The following is a 6116-nucleotide window of genomic DNA, read 5'->3' as shown; positions in this document are numbered from 1 at the left end:
TGCTAGCCCATGTGTATCGAGCCCGCCCCCCCCCCACATATTCATCCTAGCCCCCCATGTGTCCAGCCTGTCCCCCCCCATATATCCATCCTGGCCTCCATGTGTCCAGCCTGCCCCCCCATATACCCATCCTGCCCACCCCCCTTTGCCTGGGTCCAGCCAGGGTTCCCCCTTGTGTGTCCATCCAGGGCCCCCCCTTGTGTGTCCATCCAGGGCCCCCCCTTGTGTGTCCAGCCAGGGTTCCCCCTTGCGTGTCCAGCCAGGGTTCCCCCTTGCGTATCAAGCCAGGGCTCCCCCCTCGTGTGTCCAGCTTGGCCCCCCCTCGTGTGTCCAGCCAGGGTTCCCCCTCTTGTGTGTCCAGCCAGGGTTCCCCCTCTTGTGTGTCCAGCAAGGGTTCCCCCCTTGTGTGTCCAGCAAGGGTTCCCCCCTTGTGTGTCCAGCAAGGGTTCCCCCCTTGTGTGTCCAGCAAGGGTTCCCCCCTTGTGTGTCCAGCAAGGGTTCCCCCCTTGTGTGTCCAGCAAGGGTTCCCCCCTTGTGTGTCCAGCCAGGGTTCCCCCCTTGTGTGTCCAGCCAGGGTTCCCCCCTTGTGTGTCCAGCCAGGGTTCCCCCCTTGTGTGTCTGTCCAGCCTGGCTACCCCCTTGTGTGTCTGTCCAGCCTGGCTACCCCCTTGTGTGTCTGTCCAGCCTGGCTACCCCCTTGTGTGTCTGTCCAGCCTGGCTACCCCCTTGTGTGTCTGTCCAGCCTGGCTACCCCCTTGTGTGTCTGTCCAGCCTGGCTACCCCCTTGTGTGTCTGTCCAGCCTGGCTACCCCCTTGTGTGTCTGTCCAGCCTGGCTACCCCCTTGTGTGTCTGTCCAGCCTGGCTACCCCCTTGTGTGTCTGTCCAGCCTGGCTACCCCCTTGTGTGTCTGTCCAGCCTGGCTACCCCCTTGTGTGTCTGTCCAGCCTGGCTACCCCCTTGTGTGTCTGTCCAGCCTGGCTACCCCCTTGTGTGTCTGTCCAGCCTGGCTACCCCCTTGTGTGTCTGTCCAGCCTGGCTACCCCCTTGTGTGTCTGTCCAGCCTGGCTACCCCCTTGTGTGTCCATCCAGGGTTCCCCTTTATGTGTCCATCCAGGGCCCGCCCCTTGTGTGTCCAGCCGGGCCGCCCCTTGTGTGTCCAGCCAGGGTTCCCCCCTTGTTTGTCCATCCAGGACCCCCCCTTTTGTGTCCAGTTGGCTCCCCCCTTTTGTGTCCAGCCAGCCTACCCCCTTTTGTGTCCAGCCAGGGTTCCCCCCCTTTTGTGTCCAGCCAGGGTTCCCCCCCTTTTGTGTCCAGCCAGGGTTCCCCCCCTTTTGTGTCCAGCCAGGATCCCCCCTTTTGTGTCCAGCCAGGCTACCCCCTTGTGTGTCTGTCCAGCTGGGCCCCCCCTTGTGTGTCCAGCTGGGCCCCCCCTTGTGTGTCCAGCTGGGCCCCCCCTTGTGTTTCCAGACCATCACACACACACACACACACACACACACACACACACACACACACCTCTTACCTTCCTGCGCTCCCGTGCGGTGTCCTCCTTCTCCTGAGTTGCGCGCCTCCTTCACAGCAGGCACATGACGATGACGTCATACGCTGGACAGCGAAGGGAGACACGCAGCTTCAGCTGCTTCACTGGGACGTGCGCCGCGGTGGTTCAGGTAATGAACACTGCGTGCGCGCGTCCCTGCATACACTGTGCCTGCGCTTTTAAAGGCCCGTGCCCCTTAAAACCGCAGGATTTTTTTTTTGTTCTCTTCTCCCCTTCTACTCTGCAGCAGGGGGCGGGGCCCACCGGGAAAATTCCCGGTATCCCGCCAGCCCAGACCGACCCTGTTTCTCTCTATTTACCAATTTTGAAGTTAACTGTAAATTCTGCAGTTCACATTCTTTGTATAAACTGAGCCACAAAACGTCTAAGTCATTTCCTACATTAACTTTGAAATTAATATTACTTTGTTTAGCAAAAGAAGAAATTATATCCATATTTTGCTTACCTTAAGATTCCTTAGCTTCTCTTTATCAGCACGTCCTGTCTGCAGTTCGTCTGATTCTTTTCCTGTGTGATTCTGTTCCTTGTTAGTACCTCTGCTTCCTGTTAGTCCTCAGTCTGTAGGTCCTTTCTGCTTCTCGTGACAAATTAGTGAATTTACTGACACGTGAACAACAGCTGTTCAGCTAGTCAGGACTTTCCCCCCCTTTGTTCAAGGAAGAAATTCACTTACGAAAAATCAGGCTGGCTGGCTCACCATTGTTAAATAATACTTCTTTCTGTATTATTTTTTTCTACTGAGGACTTCGCAAAGTATCAATATCAAGATTTCCTTATAAAAAAATGTATCTATTTATTCTTGGATTGTCCATTAAAAAATAATTGAAACAGAATATAAAATAGATAAAGTAGTTACAAAGAGATTCAATCATGAGTGTCCATCTTTCCTTGGATCCTGGCTGGTAAATCATGTCTTTGTCCAACACGTGTCCAGGCCTACATGTCAGCTGCTCCTCAGCATGAAGATCCTTCTTCTGTGTCTTGTGGGGTGGGAAGAGCAAGAGAGCCCCCCCCTTTCTGTACCATGGGCTTTTATAGCCAGTCGTATGGCACACCTGTTCTACATATGGTAGTGAACACACAAATAGCGCATGTCAACTAGACACGATGGCTAATGCATAGAACTCAGATTTAAGAATAAAATGAATATCCATAATTAACTATTTAACAAGAGGTGACTAGAACAGAGTTGCTGTACTGAGATTCATATTTTGTGTGCACTGTACTGTGTATAAGGACGTCCTCTGTACAGTAACCTCAATCTAGATGTCTCAGTACAGAGGTGACTAGATCAGAGTTGCTGCAGTAAGGTTCATGATCTCTGTGCACTGTACTGTGTATAAGGACGTCCTCTGTACAGTAACTTCAGTCTAGATGTCTCAGTACAGAGGTAACTACTTCAGAGTTGCTGTAGTGAGATACATAGTTTGTGTGCATCGTACTGGGTATAAGGACGTCCTCTGTACAGTAACTTCAGTCTAGATGTCTCAGTACAGAGGTAACTACTTCAGAGTTGCTGTAGTGAGATACATAGTTTGTGTGCACTGTACTGTGTATAAGGACGTCCTCTGTACAGTAACCTCAATCTAGATGTCTCAGTACAGAGGTGACTAGATCAGAGTTGCTGCAGTAAGGTTCATGATCTCTGTGCACTGTACTGTGTATAAGGACGTCCTCTGTACAGTAACTACAATCTAGATGTCTCAGTACAGAGGTGACTAGATCAGAGTTGCTGCAGTAGGGTTCATGATTTCTGTGCACCGTACTGTGTATAAGGACGTCCTCTGTACAGTAACTTCAGTCTAGTTGTCTCAGTACAGAGCTAACTGGATCAGAGTTGCTGTACTGAGATTCATAGTTTGTGTGCACTGTACTGTGTATAAGGACGTCCTCTGTACGGTAACTTCAATTAAGATGTCTCAGTACAGAGGTGACTAGATCAGAGTTGCTGTACTGAAATTCATAGTTTGTGTGCACTGTACTGTGTATAAGGACGTCCTCTGTGCAGTAACTTCAGACTAGATGTCGCAGTACAGAGGTAACTAGATCAGAGTTTCTGTGCTGAGATTCATAGTTTGTGTGCACCGTACTGTGTATAAGGACGTCCTCTGTACAGTAACTTCAGTCTAGATGTCTCAGTACAGAGGTAACTAGATCAGAGTTTCTGTGCTGAGATTCATAGTTTGTGTGCACCGTACTGTGTATAAGGACGTCCTCTGTACAGTAACTTCAGTCTAGATGTCTCAGTACAGAGGTGACTAGATCAGAGTTGCTGTACTGAAATTCATAGTTTGTGTGCACTGTACTGTGTATAAGGACGTCCTCTGTGCAGTAACTTCAGTCTAGATGTCGCAGTACAGAGGTGATTAGATCAGAGTTGCTGTACTGAGATTCATAGTTCGTGTGCACCGTACTGTGTATAAGGACGTCCTCTGTACAGTAACTTCAGTCTAGATGTCTCAGTACAGAGGTGACTAGATCAGAGTTACTGTAGTGAGATTCATAGTTTGTGTGCACCGTACTGTGTATAAGGACGTCCTCTGTACAGTAACTTCAGTCTAGATGTCTCAGTACAGAGGTGAATAGATGGGAGATTCTGCAGTAAGGTTCATGATCTCTGTGCACTGTACTGTGTATAAGGACGTCCTCTGTACAGTAACTTCAGTCTAGATGTCTCAGTACAGAGGTAACTACTTCAGAGTTGCTGTAGTGAGATACATAGTTTGTGTGCATCGTACTGGGTATAAGGACGTCCTCTGTACAGTAACTTCAGTCTAGTTGTCTCAGTACAGAGGTGACTAGATGGGAGATTCTGCAGTAAGGTTCATGATCTCTGTGCACTGTACTGTGTATAAGGACGTCCTCTGTACAGTAACTTCAGTCTAGTTGTCTCAGTACAGAGGTGACTAGATCAGAGTTGCTGCAGTAAGGTTCATGATCTCTGTGCACTGTACTGTGTATAAGGACGTCCTCTGTACAGTAACTTCAGTCTAGATGTCACAGTACAGAGGTGACTAGATCAGAGTTGCTGTACTGAGATTCATAGTTTGTGTGCACCGTACTGTGTATAGGGACGTCCTCTGTACAGTAACCTCAATCTAGATGTCTCAGTACAGAGGTGACTAGATCAGAGTTGCTTCAGTAAGGTCCATGATCTCTGTGCACCGTACTGTGTATATGGACGTCCTCTGTACAGTAACTTCAGTCTAGATGTCTCAGTACAGAGGTGACTAGATGGGAGTTGCTGTACTGAGATTCATAGTTTGTGTGCACCGTACTGTGTATAAGGACGTCCTCTGTACGGTAACTTCTATTTAGATGTCTCAGTACAGAGGTGACTAGATCAGAGTTGCTTCAGTAAGGTCCATGATCTCTGTGCACTGTACTGTGTATAAGGACGTCCTCTGTACAGTAACTTCAGTCTAGATGTCTCAGTACAGAGGTAACTAGATGGGAGTTGCTGTACTGAGATTCATAGTTTGTGTGCACCGTACTGTGTATAAGGACCTCTCTGTACAGTAACTTCAGTCTAGATGTCTCAGTACAGAGGTGACTAGATCGGAGTTGCTGCAGTAGGGTTCATGATTTCTGTGCACTGTACTGTGTATAAGGACGTCCTCTGCACAGTAACTTCAGTCTAGATGTCTCAGTACAGAGGTGACTAGATGGGAGTTGCTGTACTGAGATTCATAGTTTGTGTGCACTGTACTGTGTATAAGGACGTCCTCTGTACAGTAACCTCAATCTAGATGTCTCAGTACAGAGGTAACTAGATCGGAGTTGCTGTAGTGAGATTCATAGTTTGTGTGCACCGTACTTTGTATAAGGACGTCCTCTGTGCAGTAACTTCAGTCTAGATGTCTCAGTACAGAGGTGACTAGATCAGAGTTGCTGTACTGAGATTCATAGTTTGTGTGCACTGTACTGTGTATAAGGACGTCCTCTGTATACTACCCATAGTCTAAATGTCTCAGTACAGAGGTGACTAGATCGGAGTTGCAGCACTGAGGTTCATGATCTCTGTGCACTGTACTGTGTATAAGGACGTCCTCTGTACAGTAACTTCAGTCTAGATGTCTCAGTACAGAGGTGACTAGATCGGAGTTGCAGCACTGAGGTCCATGATTTCTGTGCACCGTACTGTGTATAAGGACGTCCTCTGTACAGTAACTTCAGTCTAGATGTCTCAGTACAGAGGTGAATAGATGGGAGATTCTGCAGTAAGGTTCATGATCTCTGTGCACTGTACTGTGTATAAGGACGTCCTCTGTACAGTAACTTCAGTCTAGATGTCTCAGTACAGAGGTAACTAGATCGGAGTTGCTGTACTGAGATTCATAGTTTGTGTGCACCGTACTTTGTATAAGGACGTCCTCTGTGCAGTAACTTCAGTCTAGATGTCTCAGTACAGAGGTGACTAGATCAGAGTTGCTGTACTGAGATTGATAGTTTGTGTGCACCGTACTTGGTATAAGGACGTCCTCTGTGCAGTAACTTCAGTCTAGATGTCTCAGTACAGAGGTGACTAGATCAGAGTTGCTGTAGTAAGGTTCA

This window comes from Phyllobates terribilis, unplaced genomic scaffold (assembly GCF_046119375.1).
Source record: "Phyllobates terribilis strain yellow unplaced genomic scaffold, ASM4611937v1 Scaffold_150__1_contigs__length_4496277, whole genome shotgun sequence".
NCBI lineage: Eukaryota > Metazoa > Chordata > Amphibia > Anura > Dendrobatidae > Phyllobates > Phyllobates terribilis.
The sequence above is the reverse complement of the archived record's forward strand: the minus strand, read 5'-3'. Positions refer to the sequence as shown.